Source organism: Triturus cristatus, chromosome 6 (assembly GCF_964204655.1).
Source record: "Triturus cristatus chromosome 6, aTriCri1.1, whole genome shotgun sequence".
NCBI classification, from domain to species: domain Eukaryota; kingdom Metazoa; phylum Chordata; class Amphibia; order Caudata; family Salamandridae; genus Triturus; species Triturus cristatus.
Window position 1 is genome coordinate 120285530 of NC_140589.1, and position 15499 is coordinate 120301028.

Below are 15499 nucleotides of genomic sequence, written 5' to 3' on the forward strand. Positions count from 1 at the left end.
GGTTACATTGCACGCTCTTGTTACTGCACGAGTCGGCAGTTATTTCTAGATCTTTTCTGCCTTCGACCGATCTCCGCGCATGACGAAGTCCAAATGCTTCAAGCTCTTGTTGCTGGCCACTCCCTCGTCAGTGTTAAGGTTTTCTGATAAACACCCAGCTTCAAAGATAAGGGAGGGTTGTTTGTGTTTTTAAACAAGGCGGTTTTCTGTTTGCAGGACTGAAATTCATAGAGTAACTTTTCAGGCACCTTATGCTTCTTGCATCTCCCCAACAAAAGAACCACACAAACACTCGGAAAGGTGATGATTCCGCATCGTATCTTCAAGTGTGCAGCATTTTTCACATGCACACTCACGTCTCCTACACAGCCGCTGCCGTCCTCCACTGGTGGAAGGGTGTGTGCATAGAACAGGGATTAGCTGCATTAAACCAGATTGGTCACACACTGCTACACCTACCAGTCGTGTTCCCCCAATGAAAATGGTCCCTGAAGGTCAGCGTCGGCGGATACACCTATGCTCGAGTGTGAATGCAAGTATGCGTGGCGTGTGCCATCCCTGGACACGTGTTTCGAGGTAGTTGCCTCTCGTCAGCAGGGAGTAGGAAAATGTGTGGGGTTGCTGTGTAAGCTGCTAAAATCGTTATCAGGTCTAGTACCTCTCGTAGCGCGCAGGTGCGTAACCATGAGTCCGTCGACTCCACCGGCTCAAGGGAGCCTGAATATAAAGTTAAACCAGATTGGTCGCACACTGCTACACCTACCAGTCGTGTTCCCCCAATGAAAATGGTCCCTGAAGGTCAGCGTCGGCGGATACACCTATGCTCGAGTGTGAATGCAAGTATGCGTGGCGTGTGCCATCCCTGGACACGTGTTTCGAGGTAGTTGCCTCTCGTCAGCAGGGAGTAGGAAAATGTGTGGGGTTGCTGTGTAAGCTGCTAAAATCGTTATCAGGTCTAGTACCTCTCGTAGCGCGCAGGGGCGTAACCATGAGTCCGTCGACTCCACCGGCTCAAGGGAGCCTGAATATAAAGTTAAACCAGATTGGTCGCACACTGCTACACCTACCAGGCGTGTTCCCCCAATGAAAATGGTCCCTGAAGGTCAGCGTCGGCGGATACACCTATGCTCGAGTGTGAATGCAAGTATGCGTGGCGTGTGCCATCCCTGGACACGTGTTTCGAGGTAGTTGCCTCTCGTCAGCAGGGAGTAGGAAAATGTGTGGGGTTGCTGTGTAAGCTGCTAAAATCGTTATCAGGTCTAGTACCTCTCGTAGCGCGCAGGTGCGTAACCATGAGTCCGTCGACTCCACCGGCTCAAGGGAGCCTGAATATAAAGTTAAACCAGATTGGTCGCACACTGCTACACCTACCAGTCGTGTTCCCCCAATGAAAATGGTCCCTGAAGGTCAGCGTCGGCGGATACACCTATGCTCGAGTGTGAATGCAAGTATGCGTGGCGTGTGCCATCCCTGGACACGTGTTTCGAGGTAGTTGCCTCTCGTCAGCAGGGAGTAGGAAAATGTGTGGGGTTGCTGTGTAAGCTGCTAAAATCGTTATCAGGTCTAGTACCTCTCGTAGCGCGCAGGGGCGTAACCATGAGTCCGTCGACTCCACCGGCTCAAGGGAGCCTGAATATAAAGTTAAACCAGATTGGTCGCACACTGCTACACCTACCAGGCGTGTTCCCCCAATGAAAATGGTCCCTGAAGGTCAGCGTCGGCGGATACACCTATGCTCGAGTGTGAATGCAAGTATGCGTGGCGTGTGCATCCCTGGACACGTGTTTCGAGGTAGTTGCCTCTCGTCAGCAGGGAGTAGGAAAATGTGTGGGGTTGCTGTGTAAGCTGCTAAAATCGTTATCAGGTCTAGTACCTCTCGTAGCGCGCAGGTGCGTAACCATGAGTCCGTCGACTCCACCGGCTCAAGGGAGCCTGAATATAAAGTTAAACCAGATTGGTCGCACACTGCTACACCTACCAGGCGTGTTCCCCCAATGAAAATGGTCCCTGAAGGTCAGCGTCGGCGGATACACCTATGCTCGAGTGTGAATGCAAGTATGCGTGGCGTGTGCCATCCCTGGACACGTGTTTCGAGGTAGTTGCCTCTCGTCAGCAGGGAGTAGGAAAATGTGTGGGGTTGCTGTGTAAGCTGCTAAAATCGTTATCAGGTCTAGTACCTCTCGTAGCGCGCAGGTGCGTAACCATGAGTCCGTCGACTCCACCGGCTCAAGGGAGCCTGAATATAAAGTTAAACCAGATTGGTCGCACACTGCTACACCTACCAGGCGTGTTCCCCCAATGAAAATGGTCCCTGAAGGTCAGCGTCGGCGGATACACCTATGCTCGAGTGTGAATGCAAGTATGCGTGGCGTGTGCCATCCCTGGACACGTGTTTCGAGGTAGTTGCCTCTCGTCAGCAGGGAGTAGGAAAATGTGTGGGGTTGCTGTGTAAGCTGCTAAAATCGTTATCAGGTCTAGTACCTCTCGTAGCGCGCAGGTGCGTAACCATGAGTCCGTCGACTCCACCGGCTCAAGGGAGCCTGAATATAAAGTTAAACCAGATTGGTCGCACACTGCTACACCTACCAGGCGTGTTCCCCCAATGAAAATGGTCCCTGAAGGTCAGCGTCGGCGGATACACCTATGCTCGAGTGTGAATGCAAGTATGCGTGGCGTGTGCCATCCCTGGACACGTGTTTCGAGGTAGTTGCCTCTCGTCAGCAGGGAGTAGGAAAATGTGTGGGGTTGCTGTGTAAGCTGCTAAAATCGTTATCAGGTCTAGTACCTCTCGTAGCGCGCAGGTGCGTAACCATGAGTCCGTCGACTCCACCGGCTCAAGGGAGCCTGAATATAAAGTTAAACCAGATTGGTCGCACACTGCTACACCTACCAGGCGTGTTCCCCCAATGAAAATGGTCCCTGAAGGTCAGCGTCGGCGGATACACCTATGCTCGAGTGTGAATGCAAGTATGCGTGGCGTGTGCCATCCCTGGACACGTGTTTCGAGGTAGTTGCCTCTCGTCAGCAGGGAGTAGGAAAATGTGTGGGGTTGCTGTGTAAGCTGCTAAAATCGTTATCAGGTCTAGTACCTCTCGTAGCGCGCAGGTGCGTAACCATGAGTCCGTCGACTCCACCGGCTCAAGGGAGCCTGAATATAAAGTTAAACCAGATTGGTCGCACACTGCTACACCTACCAGGCGTGTTCCCCCAATGAAAATGGTCCCTGAAGGTCAGCGTCGGCGGATACACCTATGCTCGAGTGTGAATGCAAGTATGCGTGGCGTGTGCCATCCCTGGACACGTGTTTCGAGGTAGTTGCCTCTCGTCAGCAGGGAGTAGGAAAATGTGTGGGGTTGCTGTGTAAGCTGCTAAAATCGTTATCAGGTCTAGTACCTCTCGTAGCGCGCAGGTGCGTAACCATGAGTCCGTCGACTCCACCGGCTCAAGGGAGCCTGAATATAAAGTTAAACCAGATTGGTCGCACACTGCTACACGCGGTGTAGCAGTGTGCCATCCCTGGACACGTGTTTCGAGGTAGTTGCCTCTCGTCAGCAGGGAGTAGGAAAATGTGTGGGGTTGCTGTGTAAGCTGCTAAAATCGTTATCAGGTCTAGTACCTCTCGTAGCGCGCAGGTGCGTAACCATGAGTCCGTCGACTCCACCGGCTCAAGGGAGCCTGAATATAAAGTTAAACCAGATTGGTCGCACACTGCTACACGCGGTGTAGCAGTGTGCGACCAATCTGGTTTAACTTTATATTCAGGCTCCCTTGAGCCGGTGGAGTCGACGGACTCATGGTTACGCACCTGCGCGCTACGAGAGGTACTAGACCTGATAACGATTTTAGCAGCTTACACAGCAACCCCACACATTTTCCTACTCCCTGCTGACGAGAGGCAACTACCTCGAAACACGTGTCCAGGGATGGCACACGCCACGCATACTTGCATTCACACTCGAGCATAGGTGTATCCGCCGACGCTGGCCTTCAGGGACCATTTTCATTGGGGGAACACGCCTGGTAGGTGTAGCAGTGTGCGACCAATCTGGTTTAACTTTATATTCAGGCTCCCTTGAGCCGGTGGAGTCGACGGACTCATGGTTACGCACCTGCGCGCTACGAGAGGTACTAGACCTGATAACGATTTTAGCAGCTTACACAGCAACCCCACACATTTTCCTACTCCCTGCTGACGAGAGGCAACTACCTCGAAACACGTGTCCAGGGATGGCACACGCCACGCATACTTGCATTCACACTCGAGCATAGGTGTATCCGCCGACGCTGGCCTTCAGGGACCATTTTCATTGGGGGAACACGCCTGGTAGGTGTAGCAGTGTGCGACCAATCTGGTTTAACTTTATATTCAGGCTCCCTTGAGCCGGTGGAGTCGACGGACTCATGGTTACGCACCTGCGCGCTACGAGAGGTACTAGACCTGATAACGATTTTAGCAGCTTACACAGCAACCCCACACATTTTCCTACTCCCTGCTGACGAGAGGCAACTACCTCGAAACACGTGTCCAGGGATGGCACACGCCACGCATACTTGCATTCACACTCGAGCATAGGTGTATCCGCCGACGCTGGCCTTCAGGGACCATTTTCATTGGGGGAACACGCCTGGTAGGTGTAGCAGTGTGCGACCAATCTGGTTTAACTTTATATTCAGGCTCCCTTGAGCCGGTGGAGTCGACGGACTCATGGTTACGCACCTGCGCGCTACGAGAGGTACTAGACCTGATAACGATTTTAGCAGCTTACACAGCAACCCCACACATTTTCCTACTCCCTGCTGACGAGAGGCAACTACCTCGAAACACGTGTCCAGGGATGGCACACGCCACGCATACTTGCATTCACACTCGAGCATAGGTGTATCCGCCGACGCTGGCCTTCAGGGACCATTTTCATTGGGGGAACACGCCTGGTAGGTGTAGCAGTGTGCGACCAATCTGGTTTAACTTTATATTCAGGCTCCCTTGAGCCGGTGGAGTCGACGGACTCATGGTTACGCACCTGCGCGCTACGAGAGGTACTAGACCTGATAACGATTTTAGCAGCTTACACAGCAACCCCACACATTTTCCTACTCCCTGCTGACGAGAGGCAACTACCTCGAAACACGTGTCCAGGGATGGCACACGCCACGCATACTTGCATTCACACTCGAGCATAGGTGTATCCGCCGACGCTGGCCTTCAGGGACCATTTTCATTGGGGGAACACGACTGGTAGGTGTAGCAGTGTGCGACCAATCTGGTTTAACTTTATATTCAGGCTCCCTTGAGCCGGTGGAGTCGACGGACTCATGGTTACGCACCTGCGCGCTACGAGAGGTACTAGACCTGATAACGATTTTAGCAGCTTACACAGCAACCCCACACATTTTCCTACTCCCTGCTGACGAGAGGCAACTACCTCGAAACACGTGTCCAGGGATGGCACACGCCACGCATACTTGCATTCACACTCGAGCATAGGTGTATCCGCCGACGCTGGCCTTCAGGGACCATTTTCATTGGGGGAACACGACTGGTAGGTGTAGCAGTGTGCGACCAATCTGGTTTAACTTTATATTCAGGCTCCCTTGAGCCGGTGGAGTCGACGGACTCATGGTTACGCACCTGCGCGCTACGAGAGGTACTAGACCTGATAACGATTTTAGCAGCTTACACAGCAACCCCACACATTTTCCTACTCCCTGCTGACGAGAGGCAACTACCTCGAAACACGTGTCCAGGGATGGCACACGCCACGCATACTTGCATTCACACTCGAGCATAGGTGTATCCGCCGACGCTGGCCTTCAGGGACCATTTTCATTGGGGGAACACGACTGGTAGGTGTAGCAGTGTGCGACCAATCTGGTTTAACTTTATATTCAGGCTCCCTTGAGCCGGTGGAGTCGACGGACTCATGGTTACGCACCTGCGCGCTACGAGAGGTACTAGACCTGATAACGATTTTAGCAGCTTACACAGCAACCCCACACATTTTCCTACTCCCTCCTGACGAGAGGCAACTACCTCGAAACACGTGTCCAGGGATGGCACACGCCACGCATACTTGCATTCACACTCGAGCATAGGTGTATCCGCCGACGCTGGCCTTCAGGGACCATTTTCATTGGGGGAACACGACTGGTAGGTGTAGCAGTGTGCGACCAATCTGGTTTAACTTTATATTCAGGCTCCCTTGAGCCGGTGGAGTCGACGGACTCATGGTTACGCACCTGCGCGCTACGAGAGGTACTAGACCTGATAACGATTTTAGCAGCTTACACAGCAACCCCACACATTTTCCTACTCCCTGCTGACGAGAGGCAACTACCTCGAAACACGTGTCCAGGGATGGCACACGCCACGCATACTTGCATTCACACTCGAGCATAGGTGTATCCGCCGACGCTGGCCTTCAGGGACCATTTTCATTGGGGGAACACGCCTGGTAGGTGTAGCAGTGTGCGACCAATCTGGTTTAACTTTATATTCAGGCTCCCTTGAGCCAGTGGAGTCGACGGACTCATGGTTACGCACCTGCGCGCTACGAGAGGTACTAGACCTGATAACGATTTTAGCAGCTTACACAGCAACCCCACACATTTTCCTACTCCCTGCTGACGAGAGGCAACTACCTCGAAACACGTGTCCAGGGATGGCACACGCCACGCATACTTGCATTCACACTCGAGCATAGGTGTATCCGCCGACGCTGGCCTTCAGGGACCATTTTCATTGGGGGAACACGACTGGTAGGTGTAGCAGTGTGCGACCAATCTGGTTTAACTTTATATTCAGGCTCCCTTGAACCGGTGGAGTCGACGGACTCATGGTTACGCACCTGCGCGCTACGAGAGGTACTAGACCTGATAACGATTTTAGCAGCTTACACAGCAACCCCACACATTTTCCTACTCCCTGCTGACGAGAGGCAACTACCTCGAAACACGTGTCCAGGGATGGCACACGCCACGCATACTTGCATTCACACTCGAGCATAGGTGTATCCGCCGACGCTGGCCTTCAGGGACCATTTTCATTGGGGGAACACGCCTGGTAGGTGTAGCAGTGTGCGACCAATCTGGTTTAACTTTATATTCAGGCTCCCTTGAGCCGGTGGAGTCGACGGACTCATGGTTACGCACCTGCGCGCTACGAGAGGTACTAGACCTGATAACGATTTTAGCAGCTTACACAGCAACCCCACACATTTTCCTACTCCCTGCTGACGAGAGGCAACTACCTCGAAACACGTGTCCAGGGATGGCACACGCCACGCATACTTGCATTCACACTCGAGCATAGGTGTATCCGCCGACGCTGGCCTTCAGGGACCATTTTCATTGGGGGAACACGACTGGTAGGTGTAGCAGTGTGCGACCAATCTGGTTTAACTTTATATTCAGGCTCCCTTGAGCCGGTGGAGTCGACGGACTCATGGTTACGCACCTGCGCGCTACGAGAGGTACTAGACCTGATAACGATTTTAGCAGCTTACACAGCAACCCCACACATTTTCCTACTCCCTGCTGACGAGAGGCAACTACCTCGAAACACGTGTCCAGGGATGGCACACGCCACGCATACTTGCATTCACACTCGAGCATAGGTGTATCCGCCGACGCTGGCCTTCAGGGACCATTTTCATTGGGGGAACACGACTGGTAGGTGTAGCAGTGTGCGACCAATCTGGTTTAACTTTATATTCAGGCTCCCTTGAGCCGGTGGAGTCGACGGACTCATGGTTACGCACCTGCGCGCTACGAGAGGTACTAGACCTGATAACGATTTTAGCAGCTTACACAGCAACCCCACACATTTTCCTACTCCCTGCTGACGAGAGGCAACTACCTCGAAACACGTGTCCAGGGATGGCACACGCCACGCATACTTGCATTCACACTCGAGCATAGGTGTATCCGCCGACGCTGGCCTTCAGGGACCATTTTCATTGGGGGAACACGACTGGTAGGTGTAGCAGTGTGCGACCAATCTGGTTTAACTTTATATTCAGGCTCCCTTGAGCCGGTGGAGTCGACGGACTCATGGTTACGCACCTGCGCGCTACGAGAGGTACTAGACCTGATAACGATTTTAGCAGCTTACACAGCAACCCCACACATTTTCCTACTCCCTGCTGACGAGAGGCAACTACCTCGAAACACGTGTCCAGGGATGGCACACGCCACGCATACTTGCATTCACACTCGAGCATAGGTGTATCCGCCGACGCTGGCCTTCAGGGACCATTTTCATTGGGGGAACACGACTGGTAGGTGTAGCAGTGTGCGACCAATCTGGTTTAACTTTATATTCAGGCTCCCTTGAGCCGGTGGAGTCGACGGACTCATGGTTACGCACCTGCGCGCTACGAGAGGTACTAGACCTGATAACGATTTTAGCAGCTTACACAGGAACCCCACACATTTTCCTACTCCCTGCTGACGAGAGGCAACTACCTCGAAACACGTGTCCAGGGATGGCACACGCCACGCATACTTGCATTCACACTCGAGCATAGGTGTATCCGCCGACGCTGGCCTTCAGGGACCATTTTCATTGGGGGAACACGACTGGTAGGTGTAGCAGTGTGCGACCAATCTGGTTTAACTTTATATTCAGGCTCCCTTGAGCCGGTGGAGTCGACGGACTCATGGTTACGCACCTGCGCGCTACGAGAGGTACTAGACCTGATAACGATTTTAGCAGCTTACACAGCAACCCCACACATTTTCCTACTCCCTGCTGACGAGAGGCAACTACCTCGAAACACGTGTCCAGGGATGGCACACGCCACGCATACTTGCATTCACACTCGAGCATAGGTGTATCCGCCGACGCTGGCCTTCAGGGACCATTTTCATTGGGGGAACACGACTGGTAGGTGTAGCAGTGTGCGACCAATCTGGTTTAACTTTATATTCAGGCTCCCTTGAGCCGGTGGAGTCGACGGACTCATGGTTACGCACCTGCGCACTACGAGAGGTACTAGACCTGATAACGATTTTAGCAGCTTACACAGCAACCCCACACATTTTCCTACTCCCTGCTGACGAGAGGCAACTACCTCGAAACACGTGTCCAGGGATGGCACACGCCACGCATACTTGCATTCACACTCGAGCATAGGTGTATCCGCCGACGCTGGCCTTCAGGGACCATTTTCATTGGGGGAACACGCCTGGTAGGTGTAGCAGTGTGCGACCAATCTGGTTTAACTTTATATTCAGGCTCCCTTGAGCCGGTGGAGTCGACGGACTCATGGTTACGCACCTGCGCGCTACGAGAGGTACTAGACCTGATAACGATTTTAGCAGCTTACACAGCAACCCCACACATTTTCCTACTCCCTGCTGACGAGAGGCAACTACCTCGAAACACGTGTCCAGGGATGGCACACGCCACGCATACTTGCATTCACACTCGAGCATAGGTGTATCCGCCGACGCTGGCCTTCAGGGACCATTTTCATTGGGGGAACACGCCTGGTAGGTGTAGCAGTGTGCGACCAATCTGGTTTAACTTTATATTCAGGCTCCCTTGAGCCGGTGGAGTCGACGGACTCATGGTTACGCACCTGCGCGCTACGAGAGGTACTAGACCTGATAACGATTTTAGCAGCTTACACAGCAACCCCACACATTTTCCTACTCCCTGCTGACGAGAGGCAACTACCTCGAAACACGTGTCCAGGGATGGCACACGCCACGCATACTTGCATTCACACTCGAGCATAGGTGTATCCGCCGACGCTGGCCTTCAGGGACCATTTTCATTGGGGGAACACGCCTGGTAGGTGTAGCAGTGTGCGACCAATCTGGTTTAACTTTATATTCAGGCTCCCTTGAGCCGGTGGAGTCGACGGACTCATGGTTACGCACCTGCGCGCTAAGAGAGGTACTAGACCTGATAACGATTTTAGCAGCTTACACAGCAACCCCACACATTTTCCTACTCCCTGCTGACGAGAGGCAACTACCTCGAAACACGTGTCCAGGGATGGCACACGCCACGCATACTTGCATTCACACTCGAGCATAGGTGTATCCGCCGACGCTGGCCTTCAGGGACCATTTTCTTTTTTTTTTTTTTTTTTTTTAAAAAACCTTTATTTGTGCATAGTAAAAGAACAAATACGGGCCTACAACCATCAGGCCGGCCACAATACGGTTGAGCACAGAGACAAACAATACATCCCCTGTGCGTCAAGGTCAAGATTAGCAACGATTCAGGATTCATACACTGGAGGGAGCCTTGACACCGGGGGAAGGAGAAGTGAAGGTTAATTTTAAGGTTTTCAAAAAAAAAATTTTTTCGGGAAAAAAGTCAGTAAAGGATAGAAACAAGGAGATTCGAGTCCGCAAGTCGGCTTCATACACTGGAGAGCAGCAGCATCATTAAAACAGCCATAGAAAATCTCATACAGTAAGGCGATGCAATTAGATAACAGGATCATCACAGTAGTAAATACGCACCCCCTAAAAGCCGCCCCCACTCAATCCACCCCACACCCGGACCCCGAATCGAAACAAGTATAGCGCAGAGACATGAAAGAAAGAGGCCCATAGAACTAAAAAAGAAACAGTAAATTACCCCCCCACCCTACACCAATGCGGAGGCTATGGCCTACCCCCCCCCCAGCATAGTGCCTGTCGCCCAATGAACCCGAAATATAGACGAGAGAGAAAGTAGGAATAGAGTAAAGGAACTAAGAGAAGAAAGAAGAAAGGACGCGGGGAGGAGCCCACGTATCCTCAGGAGCGCCCGACACCACCGGCCAACCAAGCCTCCACACACTGAAACCCCACTACACCCAAAGGCGGTCGTGGGAAGATAGCATGTAACACCACGGAAATGAAGGCAGACAGATCGCGACGAGTGCGCACAACATAAGTAGACAATTCCAGTCCCAGTCCAGCCCGGCCGTGAAGCCATGATGATAGAAAGTAATCTAGCCCTGGCCCGATCGCGGGCGTACGATTAGACCCGCCCCCTCGTGAATGCCCCGCATCCCGAACAGACAAAGACAATATGGCCACTTGGGAGAAGATGGAGAAGTAGAGTCACAAAATGGCCGCCGATCATCTATTGAGGTCCCCTTGCACACCATATAAAATCCAGACCTGGCTTGTAAAGTACATGAGTTCCACATAAAAGGAGTCGTAGGCCACCGTGAACAGTTCCTCGAGGTCGCCAGGTGTAGTTCAGCTGGAAACTCCTGCGGGCACGGTGAGGCAGGCAACAACAAAGCAGGCGGCAATGACCGGGGAAACAAAGTATCTGCCATTGAGCAGGAGAGCGATTGATCCTGAGCGCCGGGAAAGCCAAATGCAGACACCAGTGTAGCACCGTTATACCCAGTCGTTGCTTCCCCGCAGGAGGACCACAGCACTGGCAGACTCACGTCTTGTTGATCACAAACGGGGCGCTCACGGCCCGCAGCAGACAGTGTAGAGTCGAACCGCTCACTCAGCGTTTGCAAGCCGACACACAATTGCAGACGAAAGTCCCGCAGGGCAGCCAGAACGGAGCCGTATGTCAGCGGAAGCTGCGTCCCCCCAACGGCAGCAATCCGGGACGGCACTGGGGAGCTGGAGTCTGGTAGAGGGAGGGCGAAGCGGGCAGCGGGCGAGACCGGAGCATCACCCCCCCGCAGCGAGCAGGCAATCAGCGCCATGTTTTACCGTTGAACGGTACCGTGGCCAGGGGGGGGATCGTGACAAGGAGGCAATTCCCAACAGGTCTGCGCCGCAACAGGTGAAAGCCAGCAGTCTCTTCCCCTCCCTCAGGCTCTCTTTGCAGCCGACTAGACCATAGAAGAAGGGGGTCTGCAGCCTTCTACAGCGTGGTCCACAGAGCGGGGTAGGAGACCCGCCACACCGGGGCTTACCCTCTGGCTCCAGCCCATCAGATGCAGGGTACAGGAGGTGTCCGGGCGTCTCTCTCCCGGCTCTTCTGGCGACCGTGCGTGGCGTGAGGCGGGATCGGGACCTCGGGCTCAGATTTGCACCAGCGGGTCCGGTGACTGCAACGATTCCAGGGGGTCGGCCGAGGCCACAGTAGAGCAAGGGTCCAGGGCGGGGAACAAAGGCACCAAAAACTCCGGCATCCGGGCGGGCTAAGACTTCGGGAAAGCGGCGGCGCAGTCAGCGCGTCGTCGCACGCGTTGCACCTCGAAAATCGGCAAGGATAGGAATCAGGATGATAGTCCGAGGCCAAGGGCCGACGGAGCCGGGCGCTCAAGCGACTGCTCCGGTCGCCATCTTGGCTCCTCCTCTCAGGGACCATTTTCATTGGGGGAACACGCCTGGTAGGTGTAGCAGTGTGCGACCAATCTGGTTTAACTTTATATTCAGGCTCCCTTGAGCCGGTGGAGTCGACGGACTCATGGTTACGCACCTGCGTGCTACGAGAGGTACTAGACCTGATAACGATTTTAGCAGCTTACACAGCAACCCCACACATTTTCCTACTCCCTGCTGACGAGAGGCAACTACCTCGAAACACGTGTCCAGGGATGGCACACGCCACGCATACTTGCATTCACACTCGAGCATAGGTGTATCCGCCGACGCTGGCCTTCAGGGACCATTTTCATTGGGGGAACACGCCTGGTAGGTGTAGCAGTGTGCGACCAATCTGGTTTAACTTTATATTCAGGCTCCCTTGAGCCGGTGGAGTCGACGGACTCATGGTTACGCACCTGCGCGCTACGAGAGGTACTAGACCTGATAACGATTTTAGCAGCTTACACAGCAACCCCACACATTTTCCTACTCCCTGCTGACGAGAGGCAACTACCTCGAAACACGTGTCCAGGGATGGCACACGCCACGCATACTTGCATTCACACTCGAGCATAGGTGTATCCGCCGACGCTGGCCTTCAGGGACCATTTTCATTGGGGGAACACGCCTGGTAGGTGTAGCAGTGTGCGACCAATCTGGTTTAACTTTATATTCAGGCTCCCTTGAGCCGGTGGAGTCGACGGACTCATGGTTACGCACCTGCGCGCTACGAGAGGTACTAGACCTGATAACGATTTTAGCAGCTTACACAGCAACCCCACACATTTTCCTACTCCCTGCTGACGAGAGGCAACTACCTCGAAACACGTGTCCAGGGATGGCACACGCCACGCATACTTGCATTCACACTCGAGCATAGGTGTATCCGCCGACGCTGGCCTTCAGGGACCATTTTCATTGGGGGAACACGACTGGTAGGTGTAGCAGTGTGCGACCAATCTGGTTTAACTTTATATTCAGGCTCCCTTGAGCCGGTGGAGTCGACGGACTCATGGTTACGCACCTGCGCGCTACGAGAGGTACTAGACCTGATAACGATTTTAGCAGCTTACACAGCAACCCCACACATTTTCCTACTCCCTGCTGACGAGAGGCAACTACCTCGAAACACGTGTCCAGGGATGGCACACGCCACGCATACTTGCATTCACACTCGAGCATAGGTGTATCCGCCGACGCTGGCCTTCAGGGACCATTTTCATTGGGGGAACACGCCTGGTAGGTGTAGCAGTGTGCGACCAATCTGGTTTAACTTTATATTCAGGCTCCCTTGAGCCGGTGGAGTCGACGGACTCATGGTTACGCACCTGCGCGCTACGAGAGGTACTAGACCTGATAACGATTTTAGCAGCTTACACAGCAACCCCACACATTTTCCTACTCCCTGCTGACGAGAGGCAACTACCTCGAAACACGTGTCCAGGGATGGCACATGCCACGCATACTTGCATTCACACTCGAGCATAGGTGTATCCGCCGACGCTGGCCTTCAGGGACCATTTTCATTGGGGGAACACGCCTGGTAGGTGTAGCAGTGTGCGACCAATCTGGTTTAACTTTATATTCAGGCTCCCTTGAGCCGGTGGAGTCGACGGACTCATGGTTACGCACCTGCGCGCTACGAGAGGTACTAGACCTGATAACGATTTTAGCAGCTTACACAGCAACCCCACACATTTTCCTACTCCCTGCTGACGAGAGGCAACTACCTCGAAACACGTGTCCAGGGATGGCACACGCCACGCATACTTGCATTCACACTCGAGCATAGGTGTATCCGCCGACGCTGGCCTTCAGGGACCATTTTCTTTTTTTTTTTTTTTTTTTTTTTTGAAACCGTTTATTGCAGTTTATAGAAGTTACAGGTATGGGCCTACAACCACACGGCCGGCCGCTAGAGCATCAAAAGCATATTACATACATACAGCAAAAAATTTTCTCAGCGGTGCACAGTAGGAAGACAGGAGTGATCAATGGTGCAGGCCTCACAGCACCATGCCCACAGTACGGTTCCATTTTCTTAATGCAAAACAACGTAAACAAACCACGACCGCAAGGCAACCCTCGATCCAAAGTGACAACACGTGCTCCATAAGTGGGGGATCCAAACCAGCAGCAAAATTCTGAAGAGGGGGACGGGAGTAGATCAGGGACTGGGGGACCGCGCGCCCGCGGCCAAGGGAGGGGCGCCATCTAGGGAGACGGAGCCGGCGAGGCCGCCGGTAGCAGCGGCGGCTCACAAATACCCCCGCGGTAGGCGTTCCAGGGGCCCCAGAGTTTCATCCACCCCCCAAACTTACCCCTCGCCACATACACCACCTTTTCACGAAACATACACCAATCCATATGCTCTTTCCAGGCCGACACCGCAGGGGGCCTCTGGGATCCCCACAATTGGGCAATATCACGCTTGGCTATCATGTATCCCAGAGTCACCCACCGCGCCTGCGGGACCGAGTAGTCATTTGGTTCCCAGACATTCAGCAAGCATCTCCTCGCTTCAGGCAGCAGCGCGACACGCGTAACCATTCGTAGAACCTCATGCACACCACGCCAGAATCGCTCCACCTTCGGGCACTCCCACAGTATATGCATGAAAGTCGCCAACGCACCACAGCCACGCTTACACATTCCATCACCGGCAAAACCCATACGTAAAAGCCTTGGCCCCGTCACGTAGACCCGGTGAAGGATCTTGAGCTGGACGAAACGAAGGCGAGCCGGGATGGCCACCTCTTTCGGAGAGGCCACCGCGGAAATCCAATCCTCGTCGTCCAGCTCCAGCCCGTCGGCAACCCAAGCCTCGCGGAGACTAGTCAGCAGACACGATCTATCGTTAATTAATTTTTTGTATATGAGGGAGATCGTGCTGTCCGGGACATGGCCATCTAGCACTCTGTCCTCCAGGGGGGAAGACTCCGGAATGGATGCAACATCCGGGAAGACGGAGCCCAGCGCATGGCGGACCTGTAGGTACCGAAAGTACTCACTGCCCTGCAGCTGAAACTCCGCCTGCAGCGTCTCAAAAGTTTTGAATCCCCCCCTCGTCCATAGATCTCCCACCGTGCTGATTCCGATCGTGTCCCACTTCTCGAAGCCCTTCGACGTCCACAGGGAGCCCAACCTCTCAGATGCATACAGCGGAGACGCTCGGGTCAAACGGTCCTTCCACCCCATAGCTGCATTA